Raw genomic sequence first — 23,524 nt, 5'->3', positions numbered from 1 at the left:
TATTTCTTTTGCCATCAATTTCTTCAAAGAGAGCTGCTGCTCAATACTCATCACTTGCATCTGTCTATAGAACTTGTTTGCCTGTTCCCGGAATCTGCAAAGGGGGAAGTTTTCCTGCTAATTTTTTCAATTGTTGGACTGCTTCTGTATGAACTGGATTCCATTCGGGGGGAGATTTTTTCAAAAATTTAGACAAACAATCTCTGTGTCTGGAGATTTTTGGGATGAAGTTTGACATGTAATTAACAATTCCAAGAAATTGCTGAATCTGTTTGGTGCTGGTGAGTGTATCTGGAAATTCACTAAGAGAAACTGCTATGTGGGGCTGCAAAGTGTACTTTCCATCTGAAATGTTTACGCCCAAGAAGTCAATAGAAGATACTTCTATGACCAATTTCTTTTTTGAAAGTATTATCCCTTGAGCTTTTACTAAATTGTAGAATTCAGTAAGTAATTGTTCATGGGATGCTGCATCTTTTGAAAATAGGAGAATATCATCTACATAGATCAATACATTTGACAAAAGCAGTTGGAACATCATTACCATTGCTTTTTGGAATTGAGATGGAACATTTTTAAGGCCAAAAGGCATTATAGTCCATTGATAATGGTGGTCTAGGATGCAAAATGCTGTCTTGTATCTTTCTTCCGGATGGATTCCTAATTGCCAGAATCCTGCTTTGAGATCAAACTTTGAAAACACTTTGGCATGGGAAAGATGTTGGAAAAGAGCACTTTTGTTTGGCAAAAGAAACTTGTCATCGGCAAGGAAATGATTAAGATCTTGGTAATTAATTACCAATCTAAGCTTTCCTCGGACTTGTTCAGCATGCTTGTTAACATAGAAAGCTTCACACGCCCATGGAGAAGTTGTGGGTTCAATAAGGTTTTCTGAAAGAAGGGTGGATAACTCCTGCTTAGCCAAGGACAAATGTTCTGGTTTCATTCTTCTATGACTAGCTTTTGTGGGATTAATGTCTTCATTCTTTTTGAAGGGAAGGTTTATGAAAAAGGATGGATTTTTCCGCAAAGGATTTGGATTTTTAAGGAGGAATTCAAAGTGAGTGGTTGCACAACATTCATTGATAATCTAGAATCTCAAAGAGTCAAAGGGATCTATTGAGAACAAATGAGGTACCTGGGTCCAGGTGAGAAGGTGTTGTTTATGCAAAAGTCCTTTTGATGACCATCTGAGACTAGGTATTTGATGAAGGAGATCAAATCCTATGAGAAGGTTTCTGCCTGTGAGTGGGGATCCCAGGACTTGGTGTCTAATGGTAAGGGTTGGAAAAATTCGAATGCGAATGGACTTACTTTTCTGGGTAATCAAAAATGTTTCTCCATTGGCTGCTCTGAACATCTGATGATGGGGTAGCCAAAAGTTTTCGGGTAATATCTTAGGATGGAGAATTGTTGCTGCTGCTCCTGTATCAAATAAGGCTATTACCAGGATGGGTCTGGAATAAGTATCAAGGAGGATGTGAACCTAAGCTATTGGTGTGGGGCCAGTTAGTGGAGCTATAAGAGGCTAAGATTTGTATAAGGTTTGGATTTCTGAGTCTGAATCATCAGTATTGTTTGGGTCTGACTCATCTTCTGAGGTAGAATAAACCATGACTGCCAAGGCTTAGGGAGAGTAATCATCATCCAGTGAGAAGAGTGATTCAACGTCTGAAAAGGGGGTGTCGTCTGCATGAATTTGGGCTTGCTCCAAAAACTTTGCTGCTTTTTCTCTTTTTGGACAATTTTTTGCAAAATGACTGGGCCTTCTACATACAAAACAAACTTTTGAAGTTTTTCCTTTGAACTGCTTTCTTCTGAGGAACTTCCATTTCTTTTTCTTGAAAAACTTCTTCTTCTGTTGAGAATGTTTCTTCTTCCAAGAGTACTTTTTGAAATGATCTCTTCTCTTGGTTGGACAAGCACAATTTTTGTCATAGCACTTGATCTACAAATCTTTCCTTTTACAATTATCCTTAAGCTTGCTGTGGACCTTGTCAATTTCTGAAAGAAACTTTCTTTGATTGCAGAGTTTTTCAAGAGCAATGAGCACATGTTGGTAGATTTCTCCTAAGAAGGCTTGCTGCAGGGTGATTTTTTGAAGGTTCATCATGCGGAGAGTTTCATCTCCTAATGGTTCTGGGAAAGAGTTAAGGAAAGTGTGCTTAGAATTTACATCATCCATTCCATTAAAGGAGTAGTACCTGCTTGACATTCGGTCAAAATGTTTTTCCAGATCTTTTCTTTCAAAAGAGCAACATTTCATCAGTAAGAATTCTTCTCTTGCCACTTCAGTGTAATGGGCTAGTGAACCAAGGAATTCATTATGAATGATTGTGAAAAAATCTTCTAGAGTGTTGCACTGTGCTGCTTGTCTTTGCCTGTATTCGCCAAGATTGATTGACCATTGTCTCAATCTTCTTGTAAGTCTTGCGACAAACTTGACAATGATCTGTGCAACAATCTTATTTGGGGCTTGGAGTTCAGCTGTACACCATGAATACATGTTAAAAATCTCATCATGCCATTTTGAAGGAGGACTGTTATCAATGGTAAACAAGTGCTTTGAATCTGTGGTTGATGAGTAGGTTAATCTTGTGTGGTGATCAGGGATGAAAGGTGGTGGAGGAAATTTTGGTGGTGGTGGAGGTTGTTCAGGATGGAGGACATCATCTTCTTCTTCTACCTTTGCATCTGTCATAAATACTCTGTCTAATTCAAGGCCAGACAAGTCTAGATCTGTGTCATCAATGACTAGAAGGACAAAATGTTCTGTTGATTCTTGAAGAGTTAGAGTTTTTAGAAATGATGAAATCGGGTTTGGGGGATTAGAGTTTGTGGCCAACATGTTCATATCTAGGGGTCTTGAAGAAGCACCAATAATTGGATCTGGTGGTTGGTATAATGGCTTTTTATCCTTTTTGATGAGAGGAGGTTCATTTTGTGGTCTGGTTTGAGAATCTAGGTGGAGTGGTGTTGAGCTTATTATGCTGGGAAAAATTTCACTTAGTTTAAAAGGATTATGAGCAAGATGTATCATGGTTAGTGGTTGGAGGTTCTTGTAGGGGGAGACTGGGGAGAATGGTGAGGTTAAAGGTATGGATAGATCTTTATACAATGATTGACGCGGTTAATAAGGCATGTAGACTTGCACTGGAAGAGTTTGGGTAGCCACCTTTTGTGAACTCTCCATAGACTGGAGTTGCATCAACAACTATTTTTTTTTTCTTTTGCCCAATGAAGGGAAAGGAGACAGACAAATCTTTTACTGTAGAGGCAATTGTTGCCAATTCTTGTTCAACTGACTGTAATTTTTTCTTCAAATCTTCAATAAGAGAATTTGAAGATGAGAATGTATGAGTTATTGCTTCAGTCATCTTTTGTTGATTATCAAGGATCTTTGAAAGGACCTAGTTTTGTGCAACAGCATTTTCTGCCTGCCAATTTAGAGCTGCCTCAGCTGAAGAGACTTATTTTTTGGTTCCATCTGGATTGGTTCCAACAGGGTTTTTGATTTTCCAAACATGTTTGACGTTGGCTTGTGGATGGTCAAAACTTTCAACAGGAGGAAAATTTTGTGAATAGGAGGGTGAAGCATGGTCAAACATATAACAAGGTAAGATCTCTTGTGTATGGGTTTGATTGGTAGGCTTGGGTTGACTTTTTGGTATTTGGGGGAGGACTTTTTTATAATATGGAATTAGTGGTGGTTTCTGGTTTTGTTGGTTTTGATCAGGATTTTCTCTGCATGGGGAAAGGGATGGAGTTTTTTGCTTTCTGGTTTTGGAATAGAGGACATAGTAATCAAACTTTCTACAGGGTTTTCCAAGGAGGTCAACTTCTGGATCTCCTGCCTCATATCTTTCTTTAAGAAGCTGCTGGGAAGACTTTTTCTTTCATCTTTTCTGCTTTTCTTCAACGACTTCTTCTTCTTGACAATCAGCACAGTCACAAACATCCCACCATAGATGGCTAGAGGATGATTTTCCTTCATTAGCAAGGTTTTCCATTTTCTCGAAATGCTTTGATTTGAAGGCCCTCAAGACCTTCATATGAGACTGGCTAGATCATAGCCATTTGAGTAGGAAAGACTGTTACTTCATCTTTTTCTGGTGTAGCTGCCAAAAACCTAACTTCAACTTCACCATTTTGTTTTTTGATGAAGAAAGGAGTGTTGGACTGGATTGGCTGGGTCGCCTGATGAAGATTCTCATATTTTGTAATCCATGATTTTGGAAAGAGTTTTGTCATCTGCTCTTTATTCAATTGTCTTGGAACAAATGTGCACATAGGCGTCATGCTTGGGTCGACTTGGATTAAAAGAGCATCATTAGACTGGGCTATCTCTGGTATAGCTATGTCGAAAGCATGATTTTGGAGTTTGTAGGCAAGCTGATAATGGAGTGTGGCTGCAAAAGTATCATGCACTTGTGAAGCTCCTGTGATCTGAACTTGGACTTTAAGAGCATCACAAAGGTGAGGGTCTTTAAGAGACATGTTAAAATTGGGGAAAAGGGTGACAAAGATTGTTCCCGCATTGAGAGTGGTTTGGACGGTTCCTATAACTGCATTATGGTATTCCAAAAATCTAGAATCAATAAGAGAAATTCTAGAAGCTATAGGGAGTCCTTTTTTGCCATGGAAGGTGAGTGCCAGTCTTATTGCACCGAAATGGAGGTGAGTGTATCCTTGTTTTTGCCATGGAATTACAAACTCTCGGGAAAGGGCAAGGGTGATAAAATTTTCTTTTTCACTAGCTGGAATGTTGAACTGGTCAAACTTAGAAGCTTGGACATATTCTTTTACACTAGAAGGATAAGAAGGACCTAAAAACTTTTTTATGGATTTTTTTAAGGTATTTTGAGGTTTATAAAAAACAGTGTAAGGATTTACAATAGGAAAATCAGTAATAGGAATTTTACTATCTTCAGGTACATGGGAGATTTTATACAAGTAGTCTAGTCTATTTGCAGTGGATTTACGAAGGGAAAGATCACACGTAGTTGTAATGGTATCTGTAACTACTGAGGATGAACTAGCCATGATAGTTTCTAAAAAGGAGAACTGTTTTCCTAAGGTCTGAAGGACTAAAATGCCATTTTTAGGCTCACATGTCCACAAGATGACTCAGGAAAAATAGGTTCTTTGAAACTTTGAGAACAACCCCTTAGTGTTTTACTTGATTATCAAATCTAGTATTCTGATGTGATAAATACAGAGGATCCACTTATTGTGGCAACTGTAAATCACAGATAATACTAATCAGGACAATAATCAAAGTATACTGATCAAAGGAGGGTGAAACTGGTTACGAGGCTTATGGTGGCTCTGATACCAATTATATTAGTAAAGGACAAACAAACTGACAATGAAAAAAGTTCTATTTTATACCTTAAAAATCTACTTTATTTATTTTTTTCATTTTATTTTACAACTTATTCTATATTACAGTTTTTATTTTTAGATACAACTTATTAAAATAATATAAATTATAATATTAAATAATGTAAAAAATTCAATTCTATCTATTCTATTCCCTCTCTCTTTTCTTTTTCTCTTCATTCTTCTCTATTTCTCCGATAAACCCAAATAACCCACCTTCCACCAAAACTCAGCCACAAATACCAATTCTTCACTACCAAAATTACCCAAAAAAAATTACCACAGCCAACGACCATCACCAGTCAATACCCATCTCAAAATAAAACCCATTAAAAAAAAAAAAAAATATATATATATATATATATATTTCGTACATGTCCATTTTCATAACATTTTATAGCAATATAATAGTAAATTAATACCACACGATGACACGATATGTGATACTCCACGTCTACACCAGTACATCTAGATCTAGTAGACTCTTTGTGGCTGTGTAAATCACGCCATTCAAAAACTAAATAAAATAATAGTTTTAGCTTCACCCTTGAAAGATTATTACCTAAAAACGTCCAGAATTTTACCAAACTTCTTAAAAAACAAAAAAAACAAAAGTAGAGATAAACATTGTTCTCACAGCACGCTTGAAACTGACGGCAGTTTGTACATTTTAAACTCATATTTTAAAATTTTAAATAATATTATATATTTTTTTATATATTTTTTCACACACATATATTTTAAAAAATTACAAAAATTTCAGCTCAAAATACTTTACTAAACACTCCTGAAAGTTTAAAGAAACTTAGCTTTGTTTAATGAGCAAGTTTTAACATACATTTTCACATTTTTAACAATTTTATATACATTATAACACACTTTTTTATCCACACATATATTAAAAATACTCAAACAACATTATTTAAACTCCTTTACCAAACGGGCTCTTGAAGACCGAAGTGAGCGCTGCAGTGAAAGAAAGAAGATAGAGAAAAATGAAAAAGAAAAAGCAAAGATTGGGCATGTAGATGAAGGTTGCCGTTGACCACCATTTTTGTCAATCTCGTTCTCTCTTCATTATTTTTTGGGGTTGTGTTTATTTATTTTTGAAATTGAAGCTTTAGATCTGTCAAAAATAGAAGCTACATGTGTTAGCACCCGCTTTCTAAAAGAATATTTCATTTTGCTTTCTCAAATTTTTTTTATTTATTATACTATATTATTTATAATACATTTAATATTTTAACTTTTATTTTACGGTATAACACATTAAAATCATATATTTACACAACAAAATAATATAACTCAATACCTAAACAATGGTCAATAAAATATTATTTTTAAAAAAATCCTATCATCTTATTTGTGGATGGTATTGTCGTACAATTGTAAAAAAATTTAGAACTACCGCTCAAATAATACTCTATTTTTATTGGTTGATGGTATAAATAATAAAATAGATTTTGGGCTCTTATAATCCCAATACTAATGCTAAAGGGTCTATGGAGTGGAAAAGCAAAAAACCGTTTTTTTTTTTTTCTAGAATTTGGTTTGTATGGACCGAGGGTTAAAAGGGTTAATGAGTTTTTAGTTTTTTTTTTTTGGTTGAGCTGAGCTCTGGGCTGTCTGGGTAGGACTAGCAATGGGGCTAAGAATTTGGAAGATAGGTACCCATCTATTAAAAATACATATCATACCTACTAAAAAAAATTTTGAGCCCCCTATTGGGTCCGTTCCTGACAAAAGGTGCTCCACCCTTTAGCTCAAGTTCATTCTAAGCAACATTATGTATAATTACACTTAGCAAATGGATTGGGTATGAGTTTGGATTTGACCTAATTAGGCGTGAGACATATTATACCAAACCTACTAAAAATACATATCATACCTACTAAAACAAAATACATATCATATCATATCTATTAAAAATACATATCATACCTACTAAAAAAAAATTTTGAGCCCCCTACTGGGTCCGTTCTTGACTAAAGGTGCTCCACCCTTTAGCTCAAGTTCATTCTAGGCAACATTATGTATAATTATACTTAGCAAATTGATTGGGTATGAGTTTGGATTTGACCTAATTGGGTGTGAGACATATCATACCATACCTACTAAAAATACATATCATACCTACTAAAAAAAAATACACATCATATCGTATCTATTATAAATACATATCATACCTACTAAAAAAAAATTTTGGGCCCCCTACTAGGTCCGTTCCTTACTAAAGGTGCTCCACCCTTTAGCTCAAGTTCATTCTAGGCAACATTATGTATAATTACACTTAGCAAATGGATTGGGTATGAGTTTGGATTTGACCTAATTGGGTGTGGAACAAAACAAATCGGGGAATAATTTAGAAATATATAGGATTAAAACAAGTTGTTATTTTTATGAATGTTATTCGGTCTTTTGATGGATCGGGTCAATTCGGTATCATCCTATTTTTTCACATACAAAAATAAATTAAAAAAAAATATTTAATGTACTTAGTATTTTTTTAATATTTCTATATAAATAAAACAAAAATAAAAAAAATATTCAAATATGGAAGTTGAATTATACATAATATATATATATATATATATATATATATATATATATATAACCGAAACCTGAAACTCCCACAATTTTCCATTTCAACACAATATTTAAAAAAAATAATAATAATAATAACACTTTTCTAATGCCTCTTCTCTGCTTATGACTTTCAATTATTTTGAAAAAAACACACAAGTTGAAACTTGGTGTACTATCAACGTATCTGATGCGTTAAATTTGTCACAAACGTTTAAATTTATCATCAGTTTTATATTATATATAGTTTTTGTGATCTTACATTGAGTTTACTTGAGTTGCTAATCTTTGTTCGCGTATGAATAAGTCTTGAGTTTAACTGATCTAATATGTTTTTCATCTTTGAAATTTCTGAATATATCAGGAAACCATAAGAGAATTTGACAAAAGTGGGAATCCACGTAAGGAAGATGAAGACAACGCACGTGGTTTCTTCGGAAGTGAATGATAAGGTATCAAGGTTGGGTGTGCATGTGGTGGGTTCTGAAATATTTGGCTCTTAGAGCTCTGATTATTTGTGTTTGTGCATGAGTTCCTCTTATATGGTTTGATCATCATCTATCCACTTTGTTCTCTCTTCGAATCCTCATGTGTGGCTGTCTCTGTGTTGATATGCACTAGCAAAAACTTTGGCAGCTAGGGACAAACAATATTTTGTACATAGTCCACAGTTGAATGCAGTTCAGCTGTTTGATAAAATTCTTCTTTCAAAATATGCACAATACACTTCTAATATGAGTGTGTATATTGTGTTTGTTTCTATGCTTTTAAACATGTATCCTTGTTTGTAGTGTGAAACCAAGTTGAAATTTTCACCATTTCAATCAATCTTTTTGTATATAATAAACACACAAAATGACTATATTGGTTGTGGGATTTGATTATATTGGTTGAAACTTGGCTATATGATGTTTCCAAATGACTTTACTATTTAAATTTTATATTTTAATTATCCTTAATTTATTGTTAAGTTGGTGCTAAATGCTGTTCAAAATCATATTTTGAGAGGAACTTTTTTGTTTTTTTTTTTGGATTATTCGAATCTTCTATTAAATTTGATTGAAATAGTAAGCTTAATTATAATTTAATCTTCATTATGATTTCAAATTTAATTTTTCTTGCTACCAGTTTGATAGTTATCATCATTGAAAGTGTCAAAGTTTATAGTTTTAGTAGTTTGTTATTGTGATTATCATGTTTAGTTTTTGCGGAAATATAATAATAATGACTATGAAATGCTAATTTCGTTTATTATTTTAATTTATGAAGAGATCTAAGAATATATTCCGCTCTCAAAATGGTTTTTTACCCCAATTGTTTTAGGGGCTAGCTTTATATACTTGAGAGACTCTTTGAAGTTTGAAGTTTCTGAGTATGCTCTTAGTTTTCAATATTAATATCTGGTGTCTATGTCAAATTTATGTTTCATCCCCCCCTTTCTCTCTTTTTGTATCATTGCATTATTATTTTATTATTTTTTTTAATAATGACTTCTGTGTGGTCAGTCAAAAAAAGTGGGAATGTAATTTATATATATATAATTATAGGTTATTTTTGGTAGTGTAATTGGGATTCGGCCATCTTTATATAGCTGTTGATCATTGATGGAATGCAACACCTACTCTTCTAAGTTTATGAAAATTATTCTGAAGGAAAAATGTCAACAAAAACTTATTTCTTTTAGTAGGTTAATTACTTACTTTCAACAAAAATAATTGTCAACAACTTACTTTAAATTATCCCGTGCATCGTACGGGTTAGCGATTAGTAAATTCTTAAGCTTATAATCCAGTAACAAATTCTAATACTCCACTACTTCAACAATTCCATAACATAAAAAAATAAATAAAGCGTATACATTGTATACATGAAATATGAAATTAAATTAAATCACCTGTGCATTTAGATTAGTTTTTTGTCCGAGAGCTTGTCTGATGAAGTCGGATAAAATTATATATAGCTGCATTCTATAAAAATTGAAAATTTACAAAGCTTTTTATAGGCAAATTAGATTTTGATATGTTTTGTTGAGTTGGAATTCTCCCAAACAACATTCTATATTATAACTCTTATTTAAAAACAATTCTTCTTGACATAAAAAATTACTGATAAAGGTCTAATTTCTTATTAATTTGTGACATTTTCATCCAACTTTCAATTATATTTTTTATATTAGTAGTTATAAATTCATCAAGAGATTTTATTTGATATCAAATTAGACTCTCTCTCTTTCTCTCATCCACATAGATATTTTTTAGTAGATGTGTGTAATTAAAAATTATTTACAAATAAATTAAATACTATCTATAATATAAAATTATAATGTGACAAAAAAAATAAAGAGAGAGAGACCCAAAGTTTTTTTTAGATAGTTACAATATGCTGCTAACTCCTTAACTCGAACCCTTTTTCCCTCTAGACTTTCAAACACTTTATATATGAAGATATGCCAATTAAGCTATAAGGGTCAAACCAAAGCTAATTGCATATAAAAATCAAATATCATGGTTTAGGCATACAATTTAATAAACACAAATAAAATGTTTTTTTTTAAAAATAAAAAAGGAGGTTTATTTTATCTTGGGTATGGCTATGCATGGTTAATTAAAGTTGTAATTTAATTCAATTTTGATTTTAGTGTTGAGATTGTTTGGTGTGTGGCCGTGCGGGATATTAGTTTACTGTGCATGATATTGGTGTATAAAAATTAAAGTATCAATTTGTTAGTATAAATTAATCATAAGTGATGATTTAGAGCATTCACATAAAAAAAGATAAATTTTTTTAGTATTTAGCATTTCAAAAACCCACTTTATCCATTTTACCACCTTACTTTATAGAACACCCAACATCAATAGTTTTATTTTAGCATTCAACATATTAATATCTTCTAAACAACAAAATAAAATAATATAAGAGTTGCTATAGTGAGAGCGAAAGTAAGAGTTTGAGAGAGATAGAGAGAGGGGGGGGGGGGGGAATTAAATTAAAAAAAATATAAGTATTGCTACCTACTTTGAACTCTCATTTAGATATAGGACTTTTGATGTAGTACAGTTTTTATGGTTTAAGTAGCTAAAATAGATTTTGAGTGCTTTTGACAACTCTATTGTGAATGCTCTTATTAGCTTCTACAACAATTTTTTTTTTGGGGTGAATTAGTGTAGGGTTTTAAGCTTTTAATTGAGTTTAGTTTTTATTGGTCTAATATTTTGAAGGCATTTTTAGAGGTGGGAAAAATAATGCACCACTCAGTTTAATTGTATTGACCTTTAATGGGACCCTGCAATAAAACTGAATTTACAGCGTCTCCCTTGAAGATTTTTTTTTAGCTTCACCCATGATAGGTGACCTGTCCCTAGAATTTTCAAAGAAAAATATAGTACGCTCTCTCAATAATTGGGTGAAGCTTGGATTTCATTCATTCCCGACTATCCCTCTTGAACGTTTTTTATAGCTTCACCTAACCTCCAGACATGCATGCAGCTTGCACGGGTCTACCTTCATTTCCAAGGGATCTTAAGATTTGTTCAAATTTTTAGGTTTGCTAGACTTCCAGCAAGATCCACCAACAGCGGCAGCGCTACATGTATGAGTAGGGACCAATGTTTCCCCCAAAAAATTTAAATTTTTTTTAATACTATATATAAATATTTAATGTAGGGACTGGATTTAACTCCTGAGTCCAAACGACTGGAGGACCCAGACCCAAATAACCCAACACAATGAATTTGTTAAAAAGTGGGCTCTAAGATTGGGCTTTTACGGGTGAGATAACGTTTATTATGGGCCAAAAATAGTAAGGAGACAAGGAAAAACAGAAGACAACCACGGTGTTGTAAAGGATAATTCTCCTCGGTCAAGTCCGAGGAGATTGTTCTTGAATATATCACTATGAGATTGTTTACAGTCTCAGTTTTTTGCGCTATAGTGTTTTTATTTGCTATTTTTCCGATCCCCTCTCTCCGGGAAACCTTCTATCTTATATAGACCATTTTAGATGATCTTGGTCTTCTATTTGTTGATCACGCAAGCCACCACTCAAGTACTAGTCCCATCAGACATCTTTTCTGAACCCCTGTGAGATGCGGCAACCAAGACAGCACTGTTCATGAGTATTCTCTACATAAATGCGGTCAGGAGGTTTGGTGGGATACATTAAATGTGGTGACAGCTACTAGGCTACTAGCTCTTCAATCACGTCAGTGCTAGTCTCCTTCCCAAAGCTCTTTATGTACAGTAAGGTCTCCTTTGATGACGTATTGATGACGTGATTATAGAATCCGAGGACGTAGACTCCTCGGCACAATAACTGCCCTACTCGGCCATGCTATGACACGTGGCGTAATTACCTTACTCTGAATTCTAATACCCCACATTTAATATTTTAATTATTAGCCTACGAAAATGGGTATTTGAGCTAGTCTAATGATTTTCTTAAAAAAATTGTCCAATTGGTCTAGTGTTATAGAGATTTTTTTTTCTCACATTTATTTTTTATTGTAAAATGTGTTCTTGTGTCTGTTAAAGTTTTGAATCATTCATGTTTTTGAATACTTTATTAGCTCAATTGAAAAATTTTTACTCACTTTGGTTGATAATTTTGTAACTTATATTAAAAATGAAAACTTTAAGGATTTACTATGGAGGATACTAAGTTACATGTGTGTATAGATATCTGTGCTTGTGTGTGTTTATGGAAGTTTGTATAAATTAATAAATTAGTATCATAAGTTGGTCCTCCCAAATAAAAATTTCTAGCTACACTCCAGCCCACCAATAAAAGAAAAATAGTTGATTCTGCTTCAGAAAGAGCTACGATGTTTCATTACTTGCATTTTTCATACAACAATACAAAATCATTTTTCATTTTGTTCAGTTGGATATTACATTTCCTTTTCTTAGCAAGCAAATGTGAAGTAACTTAAAGATAACTCTTGAATTCTTTAAGGTTTTATATTTGTATAGGTTTGTTGGCAAACATGTGAACATAAACTATTCTAGATATAGCTCAGAGTCTATATTTATAATTAGACAATATTTTAGGTGCTGCTAGTTAGTATGCGAGAACAGGAAAGCTACTGATTCAAGAACATAAATTTCATCAGTTTCGACCAATCGGAACTTATTTCGATTGATCTGTTAGGACATATGTGGAACTTATTAAAGCTCAACTGTTGGATATATGCAAATGGGTCCAACTTCTTTGATGAGATTCAGTTCCTACCTAAAATTGAGATCAAATTTAAACACATTTTATTTTAAATTTCCTTTCCATCATGCTGGTTAGAGAGCTTAAAGGTCATAGTGCAAGAAGCAAATTAACTCATAATTTGGACACAGTTAGTTTTTTTTTGGGAATTGAACAGCAACGGTGTTAGCTGTTAAGTGTTGTTTGTGCTTAGGAAGAAAATGTGATATTTTTTAAAATTCTTGGTAATGCCTGTCATTAGCCTAAACCCCAAGGATTTTTTTTTTTTTTTTTTTTTTGTGTTTTACCCATTTATTTACCAGTGAATCATCATCCCAATTCAAATCACAAACTATTTCTTTTATAAAATTATATCAATATATTCCCTTTGTTGCTTGATTTGAAAAAAGAAAAATTTGAAACAATATAAAATTAATCCTTAGAATCATTCTCTCAATATAAACATTCTCAATTCACAACCAGACTGTACCAAGAAGCAATCTCATGCAATTTACAATCTTCCAAAAATTTCATGAAAATAAAAAATCCATTCAAAGGAATCATTCACACTATTCGAAATTATCACCCCAAACACATTAAGACACCACAAAACCTAATAGCAACCCAAATTAAGCCACCATAACCTACCCCTACCCCAACACCATATCTACAAACTAACTACTTATTTGACTAACCCATGTTCCTGGTGGCCAAAAACCACACCCAAACAATTGTTGGGAAATAGTCTCAAATTACAATTGTGACTTGGAAGGTTAATTGGGTTCCTTGTTGAAAAATGACAAATTAATTTGGTTATTTTTTTGGTTCCTCATTGTGGAAGAAAATGCTATTTTTTGGAGTGGATGGACCACACCCATCAACCCTGAAAATCACCTTCTGGTCACCTTCTGGTTACAATCTGTCACCACAAAACCTCCTCCATTTGTCACATGTGGCCTCCTCCTAACTACAAGGACAACCTGTGAAGAGGAACAGTAAGTCTTGTTTATGACTAGAATCATATTAGCCCTTGCACCTATCTTTCTCTATACTTCTTTAGAGCTCCGTATTGCTCTCATGCAACAATACTCGTATATATAATGTTGGGACTTGGGAGGAGAAGAAAGATGCTTGCTTTTTTTCTTTATTAAATTCAAAAGAGGTTCGGCAAGACTTGACAATGTGATTCATTGGAGTCTAGAAAGTGAAGAGAATATGTGGAATGCATGGACCTTGCTTGTTGAAGAGGAGAATTGATATCTCATTAGCTAGCCAATTAGATGGAAGACTCCCCGCGATTGTTTTTAATAGTTTCCTATCAAGGGTGCATGAGGATAAATATTAAAGTTTGGTAAATTATAATTTATTTATTTTATTTTAATTGGTTGATGGGTATGGTTTGAACTACATATATAAGACGTCACAAACAATGCTATTATCACTAGACCATTACTTAAACTTCCATGATATATTATAATTGGTGAATAATAAAAATAGTATTAGTATTGGGTACATATATAATAGAAGAGTAATTTATATCAATCACATGAATCTGTTTGGTATTGATTTTTTCATTGGACTTTTTAGTTAATTTGATTGTGCAGTTTTTTTAAAGTTTATTTGCTAGACCATGCTTTAACTAACTTTATTTAAATAAACAAATAATCTTTTTAAAAAATGCATCCAAATACACTATCACATTGATTAAAGAAAAAAAAAAAGCTACTATCCTAATAAATTTCAATGATTGAGATGAAAGTCATTGGTTGATTGAAAGCAAAATGAAGTTTCCTTAAAACAAAACAATATACATTCAAAAGAGGCTTTGTGAGGTTTTTGAAATTTGCGGCTTAGTGAGTAGGAAGAGAATCATTTGAAAGATAAAAGTCTTACTTTGACAGAGGACATTTGAACACGATTTCCTTTCCTAATCCTAGGGTATCTTGTTAGGGTGGATTTCGGAGTAACGTTTGGCTCACCCTAAAATGCATGCATATGATCTAGTTTAAAATTTATCATGGAAGATGTATATCGTGACACATGGCAAAAAAAATGTATCGCTGAATACTAAGGTTTTTTTTTAAAAATTTTTTATTTTATTTTATTTTACTAATGCTTTCTCTCTCTCTTTGGGTGTGTGAGTCCGGAAATAGAATGAAGGTAAAATGGATGTGTAAAATGTTTTATGGGTCAGCTAGGGTATTTTATGGTCAACTGAAAATTATTTTCAATTTGACCGTATTTTCATGTGCACCCAAACATGCATCATGGTGTAAAATAATTTCCTAATTCTATTTACACCCAAATCAAACGCAGCCTAAACCACAATTTTGCCATCTGAAAAATAGGGGCTACAAAACTAAGAGTGTGTGTGTGAAGGGGGAGGGGATAGGGAGTAGAGGGAAGAGGGCAAAAGTTGGTGAAAGTTTAATTAATTTTATTTGGATGTGTTTAAAGGGGGAAGAACTTGAAGAGATTTGGAGGGGTATAATACTTCTCCAAACCCTCAATTTTTATTTTTTATTTTTAATAATTCAATAGTTAGGGATATGAACCCTAAATATTACCATTGAAAACATCAAGATTCAACCAAATTAGGAAAATTTGGCTGGAGAAGAGTAGGATTCGAGTTATATATATTTAAAAAAAATTAAATTCTCAAATTTAACCTTATATGTCAATTTGTATAAGTTTCTTTAAAATTTGCAAATAAGGTTTTATAATTGCCAGTTTAGATGACCATGTCTTAACCTAGAGAACAAGACTTTCTTTCTCGCTTTTAGTCTGGTAGCAATCTGTTCTTCTAGATATTAATAATGTTGTTACGATTGATTTACTAGCCTTGGGACGATATTCATGATGATCTTTTTCTCAAAAAAAAAAAAAAAAAACAAAAAAAGAGAGAAAGTTGACCATTCCCTTCTCCCCTACCTCCCATACTTCAATTTTAATACATCCAAAAAAAAAAAAAAAGGGAGGGATATTTATTCCCTTTCCTCCTACTCAATTTTAAAATATCCAAAGAAGAGAAATAGACATTCATCTCCCCTCTCCTCTCCTTCTCTTTACCCTTTACTTCCCCTCTCTCTTGAAACTTACAAACACATAATATATTTATGCTAGGTGAAAAAAAATTATTTGGGGGTAAAAAACGCACATTCGGGCTAATTCCAAGCACCACCAAGATTTTTCAAAAAATCCAATTTGTTTTTTAAGCACGAACAACACTTAACACTTTTTGAATGTTTCCATGCTTCTCCAAGTCCTCTATTTTCTCCCTCATCTTTAGTTATTATCCATCCACCATATGCTACCCGGAAAGTCCCTTGTGCATATAGTTGCAACAATCTAGTCATTGTTAGACTTGGGGGTATCCAAGCAGCCTCATTGATTAATCCTAATAATTTTATGGTGGATTTGGAGAGAGATTTGAGAGCTGAATACCACGAAATTGCCAAGTTGGAGGAGTTTTGGGCCACGAAATCCCGGATAACTTGGCTGGTGGAAGAGGATAGGAATACTAGTTTTTATCACACCTCAGCATTGGTTCGTAGAAGGAGAAACCGTATTTCGTGCATGAAAGATAGTGTTGGTAATTGGATTCATGGGGAAAGAGAAATAGCTGACTATATTAGAAAAGGGTACTCGGATTTTTTTACTTCTAGCCATTGCTATGCTTTCAGGTCTGCTTGGAATCCACCCTTTTAGAACAATTGTCTTAATGAGGTTGAGGTAGAGAACCTTGTCCGATCAGTATCCAACGATGATATTATTGTTGGTTTGTGGTCTCTCAAGGCTTTCAAAGCTTCTGGCCTTGATGGCCTTTGTGCCGGGTTTTTTCATCTCTTTTGGTTATTGGTGGGTGACATTATGCGAGAGGAAGTGAAGGGTATATTTTCCTCGGGGAGGATCCCAGATTACCTCAATCAGACTATCATCACTCTTATTCCTAAATGTCAAAACCTCGAAACCTTCAACTATTACCATCCTATCAGCTTATGTAACACAGTTTATAAGATAGTCACTAAGATCATTGTGACTAGACTAAGGCCCTTGCTTCCTGGACTTGTTTCTCCGCTTCAAATAGCTTTTGAGCCAGGTCAAAAACGGGTTGAAAATGCCATTATTGTGTAGGAGATTATCCACTCTCTGTCTAGGAAGAGGAGTAGAAGTGGAAGCATGGCAATCAAAATTGACTTGGAAAAAGCCTATGACCATCTTGAATGGAGCTTCATCAGAGACACTCTCATTCTTTTCAAGATCCCCAACCATCTGATCACATTAATTATGAGTTGTGTCTCTTCTTCGTCTATTTCCATTTTGTTTAATGGAGGTGCCTTAGAGCCTTTCCTTCCATCGAGGGATATTAGACAAGGTCATCCCCTCTCTCCTTATCTTTTCATATTGTGTATGGAAGTTTTGGGAGCTTTCATTGCTGATAAGTGTAATTCCAGGCATTGGAATCCCATCAAGGCTTCTCAAAGCGGTCCGGCCTTCTCACATTTATTTTTCGCTGATGATTTAGTTCTCTTCGCATTCGCTGATCGGAATAATTGTGTGGTGATTAGGAAGGTGTTGGATTCCTTTTATAGTATTTCAGGCCAAAAGGTGAGTCATGAGAAATCCTGAGTCTTCTTCTCCCTTAATGTGTCTTCTGAAGTTAGGTTTGAGTTGTGTGACATTTTGGGCTTCCGCTCTACTCCTTCATTAGGGAAATACCTGAGGTTTCTTATTAAACACTCGGTTGTTCCCCAAGACTTTGAGTTTATTATTAAGAGGGTGCAAAGTAGACTAGCTGGGTGGAAAGCTAGTTTGTTCTCCTTTGCTAGTAGGCTTGTTTTAACCCAAGCTGTGACCACCACAATCCCCAACTATGCCATGCAATGCGTTGCTCTTCCCGCAAAGATTCTGAATAGCATTGATAGACTAAGTCGTAATTTTCTTTGGGGTACGTCAGAGAGCAAGAAGAGGCTTCATTTGGTGAGTTGGAAGAAAATTGCAAAGCCTAAGAAAGATGGGGATTTGGGTATCCATGCTGCCAAAGCTAAGAATGTTTCCAATCTAGCCAAGTTATATTGGAGACTTCATGCTGAGCCTTCCTCTCTTTGGGCTAGAGCACTCTCCCAAAAGTATTGCTCCTCGAGGAGGTCGTCTAATGCTCGATCATTCAAGTCTTGTTCAACTACTTGGTCAGCTATCCGAAAGGGTGAATCAGTCTTCAAAAAAAGAGCGAAATGGGTAGTTGGCAAGGACAGCAAGCTATCTCTTTGGTTTGATAAATGGTTAGATAGAGGTCCACTTTGGAGTTTAATTGCAGGACCCCTTAACAGAGGGGAAGAGCAGGTTGCCTTAAATGATGTGACTGGATTCTTGGGATGGACTTGGAGTGGATACTCGTTCTCCTTCCCTGACAGACTAATCTCAGAAATTAAGGCTGCCCCCATTTCCTTTTATGCACGTAATGCGGATCGCATCACTTGGTCTTCTTCTCCGAGTGGGAATTTTGAACTGATAAAAGCTTATAAACTTGAAAGTTTGGAAGAGGAAGGACACTACACAAGCTGCTTTGATGGGGATTGGATTTGGAAGGCCTCCACTATCCCGAAAATAAAGTGTTTTGTGTGGCAGTGCTTACACAAGAGCATTCCAGTCAACACTATTCTTGCAGCAAGGGGTATGGAAGTTTCACTAGTGTGCTAGTTGTGTAGGGAAGGTTCGGAGTCCATTTTACATGTCCTTAGAGACTGCCATGTTGCTCACAATCTTTGGAACTCTTTATCTGAGTCCAATTTCTTTGGTTTAAACACTTCTGAATGGCTTAGATAGAATTGCTACAACTCTAAAACTTCCCCTAATTCAAATATCAGACGGAGAATCATCTTTTCTTTTAGCATATGGACATTATGGCTGAATAGGAATGGTGTGGTGTTTAGACATGAGAATGGGCAGCGAAATCTGAAGTCTGATGTCCTCACAAAAGCAATGAAATTTGCTTATATTGGTCTCAATGCAAAATAGACCTCCACCCGAAGGCAGATTGCAGTCAGGTGGCGATTCCCTCATTCTACCTGGTTCAAGCTTAACTCGGATGGCTCTTCGCTTGGTAATCCGAGGAAGGTGGGTGGTGGAGGACTAATCCAAAATGACAAGGGAGAGTGGCTGAAAGGTTATGCTAGGAATTTGGGTTTTCCGACTAGCGTGGCTACGGAACTTTGGGCTTTACACGACGGACTCAGATTATGCATAGCTCTCAAGCTTCCTATTGTGATCATTGAATTGGATGCCAAGCTTATTGTTGTTCTTTTGCAGAAACCAGATGGCCATTGGAACTGCATTGATGCTTTAGTAAGTAATTGTAAAACCGAGTTAGGAAATATTCCTAGAGTCCAAATTAATCATTGTTATCGCGAGGTGAATAAATGCGCTGATGTGCTCGCTAGAAGGGGAGCTATGCTCTCCCAAGACTTTGTAATTTTCTTAGACCCCTTGGCGGAATTTTCCTTGCTTTTGAGTCTTGATTCTGCCGGGGTGGCCTATGACCATGTTGTTCCTATTTAGTGTTTAATGAAATTTCCCTTTCTACCAAAAAAAGAGAGAGATGCCTCTTGAAACCATTGAATAAGAAAATTTTTTGAAAGCGACCGGGGGATGGGAGTGGAACTGAATTTTCTTTATTTTCTGTCTTTGGAAATCTAAGTGATTGACCCATTATACCTTTAATTAGAATATGTTTGCATTGTAACCTATTATACTTAATAATAAGATTCTTTGTTTCAAGATAGTGGAGTATGAAAAGTTAGGCTTGGTGCAAAAGCAAGTGTCTTCCATCTAAATTAGCATGTCGCGAAGTCCAAAAATTAATCTTTTCAAAGGAAGTGGGGGAGTGTAAGATTGTCTACCAACACTCTTCTAAATCTTGAAAAAAAATGTAAAGTTTATGCCTTTTTTAGTGGAATACATTGGAAAAAGTTTTAATGTAAAAGGAATCTCCATTGGTTTTTTTTTTTTTTTTCCTTTTTACTTTGTTGAACAATCTCAATTGAATTATTATAGTAGTTTACCTAATGTCTTTATTTAAAAGTAATCAATTGGGCTATCACTCATTAATAATTTTTCCAAATACACAAACAAATTGTAAGGACTCAAAAAATGGCTCAAACCCACTTGGAGTTGTGGTGCTCAGTACTTCAAGCCAACACAATTAATTTATAAGAGAGTGGGCTTTTCAAGTCAAGTGTAATGCTAAGTAAGAACCAAGCTTGAAATTAAAAGGATAATGACTCTTAATATGAATAAATGAAGCATAAATTTAGTATAAACTCTTCCTCAGGCTCGTCCGAGGATGGATTTTTCATAAATAGACAATGCTAATCTCTCTGCAATTTAATACTTATTTCTCTCTTTAGAAGTTTCTACTTGCCAACCGCATTTTTAGAAGGGTTCTTTTCCTTATATAGTCTTTTCGAATGCATCTCAACCCTCCTCCTATACATCTCAGGGGAATAATATGGATGCTTGTCCCATCAGGACCCTTTTGGAGGTGGTAGAGAGTGTTGTGAGCTATGGGATCACTGTTTAGGTGTCTTTTTCTCATAAATGTAGCCAACTCAATTGGTGCAAAACATTGAAAGTGGAGGTGATGGTTACCTACAGATATTTCCTCTCTTCTCTATGTGCACGTCTCTGATGTCTTCCATGGTGTCCTACTTTTGGGTGCAGGTGGACAACTGGGGCATCCCGAGGTGCAGTCATTCCTTGGACTCCTCTGACAATAAGTCTGTCCGTTTCCCATCCTTGGAATTTTTTTCGCATGTTTAGCTTGAACTAGTGTTGTCTTCACCTCTGCCTTCCTCAAACTCCGTCTACGTGTCAGGCCTTGATTGGTGCATGAATGGGCCTTTGTCCATCCTTGGACTGGACCTATGGGCTTTATGTTGTATTCGAATTCCCCCCTTCCCACACAAATCATTCCAAAACTTTAAAATATTTTTTTCTTTCCATAAGTGAAGGGGGATTTGAAGTCAAGTTCTCTTTGTTTAGAAAATTGAACAATACCACTAAAGTACAATACTCTTGATAATTACTACAAAGTAGGAAATAAAATAATATATTACTTGGAAAAAAAACAACAACAACAACATCAACAATAAAGTCAAGTCTTAAAACTTTAGGGTAGGTAAAAAGCATGAGTACATGATAGCATCAGTTTTATATGGAGAATTACTTCTATTCTCTCATATTTTGATGTGAAAAAAAACATTAATTATTTCGTCTGCTATTTTAATTAGCACCTCGTAGATTCACCATATATATAGTCGAGAGTAGCAATGACACCAAAAACAAAAGCTTGATCAATGCCTGGTTTCACCACCACATGGTATAGATCCTTGCTTTCCATCAATTCCTATACCTCCTTCTTCACTCCAACCTGCACTTCATAAACAACAAATCCTTATGAAAAAACCTCAGACAACATTGGTATTAATTTAAGTATCGCAGTGTACAAGTTTATAGCTAGAATAGATTTAATTACCTGCACCACAATGTCACCTTTGGTGTCGATGATGCTACAATCTCTATCTGGGAAATAGCTTTTGATTGTAAAGTCCCAATCTTTGTTGCTTACCCTAGGTTCCGTGGAGATTTTCATTGCATTGTTCCTTACCAAACAAGACTTGGGTTCTTTTAAGCTGAAAACTAACTTTTGAGACCCTTCATAATCAAAAGTGTAACCTTTCCATTTCTTGTAAATGCTTAGAGCCTCAGCCATTGCACCCTTCTATTTTTTTTATTAAAGAAAAGAATAAAGAAAAAAAAAAAAAGGGGAAAGCTGCCAAAAGTCAAACAACAAGAATGAATTCATCTTTTTGGTTATGCATGTACGTGTATTTATTTAAATAAACGTGTATGTATTTCTTAATATATTGTGTATATGCCTTAATGCTTGCTCAAGAAGTCATCAGAAAAGGAAGACTTGTAATATGATTATTTTTTTTCAAGAATTTTACTTTTAAGAAACCAAAATAGATTTTTAAAAAATCCCAAACATTTTAAGGCAATGCTATAGTAAGCACACTTATATTTCTAAGTCCATGTTTGGATTGAAAATCCCACTAGCATTTCCTGTTTTAGGGAATCATGTTCTCTTATTGGAGACTAATTAGACTAATATTACTCAACATTGGTTTTCCCCAATTCTTTCTGGTAGTTTTGAGAGAATACAATCTTCTCCATTTCAAACATATTTATTTCATATTTCAAATCAAATATTACATATTCAAAACTGTATTGTACCGTGTTATTTAAAATTTTTAGAATAACTTATTTTATTTCACTTGAAATTAGTAGACCAACGGTGTTTAGTAGCTTAGCTACATATAAATTTGAACAAATTTGAAAAAAAATGTTCAGAATGAAAGCATCACTATCACTTTGAGTCCTTGAGGCCTATCCAAATTACCTTGTCAAATTAATGCATGCATGTGTGTGTGTATAACTTGTTTGTGGTGTACAGATTTAATTAGTACCTTTGGGCAGATCAGCAGCAAAGCATCTCCACCACCATCACCATCTCCATCTCTCTGAATCAGCTCATCTTTTTTGCCAAGAATACCACACCCATCAACCCTGAAAATCACCTTCTGGTTACAATCTGCCACCACAAAACCTCCTCCATTTGTCACATGTGGCCTCCTCCTAACTACAAGGACAACCAGTGAAGAGGAACAGTAAGTCTTATTTATGATTGAAATCATATTAGCACTTGCACCCCATCTTTCTCTATACTTCTTTCAAGCTCCGACTGTTATAATAATGTTGGGATTTGGGAGGTGAAGAAAGAAGCTTGCTTTGTTTCTTTATTAAATTCAAAAGGTTCGGCAAGACTTGACAATGCGATTCATTGGAGTCTAGAAAGTGAAGAGAATATGTGGAATACATGGACACTGCTTGTTGAAGAGGAGAATTGATATCTCACTAGCTAGCCAACTAGATGGGAGAGTCCCCGCCATTGTTTTTAATAGTTTCCTATTAAGGGGGCATAAGGATTAATATTAAAGTTTGATATATTATAATTTACTAGCTGTGAACGCGTGTGATAATTATTTTTATGGTAGTTTTATTAATTTTTTTTTTACAATTTAAACTAATATAATAAAGAGTAATGTATTTCATAGTCTTTTTTTTTATTATTATTATAGGAACACTTATAAATGTAATAGAGGAACAATCATTTCTCAAATTATAAATATAAATTTTTTCGCGCCAAACTGAAAACAATACAATTTTCTCAGAAATTCAAAAGGCAAGTTTACAAAAATATTCATTTTTTAATAAAAGTTATTTATAACATTTTGTGAATCATTAAAA

The 23,524-nt window shown here is 34.4% G+C and overlaps 2 pseudogenes; both read right to left on the bottom strand.

The window, feature by feature from the left end:
• LOC142643143 (protein LURP-one-related 6-like) overlaps window positions 1–16,512 on the bottom strand; it is a 45,622-nt pseudogene extending 29,110 nt beyond the window's left edge.
• A 4,928-nt stretch (window positions 16,513–21,440) lies between these two features.
• On the bottom strand, window positions 21,441–22,911 carry LOC142642563 (protein LURP-one-related 6-like; annotated as a pseudogene).
• Between the last annotated feature and the right edge of the window lie 613 nt (window positions 22,912–23,524).

This window comes from Castanea sativa, chromosome 7 (genome assembly GCF_040712315.1).
Source record: "Castanea sativa cultivar Marrone di Chiusa Pesio chromosome 7, ASM4071231v1".
Lineage (NCBI taxonomy): Eukaryota > Viridiplantae > Streptophyta > Magnoliopsida > Fagales > Fagaceae > Castanea > Castanea sativa.
Note: the sequence above shows the minus strand (reverse complement) of the source record. Positions and strands in the feature narration are given on the sequence as shown.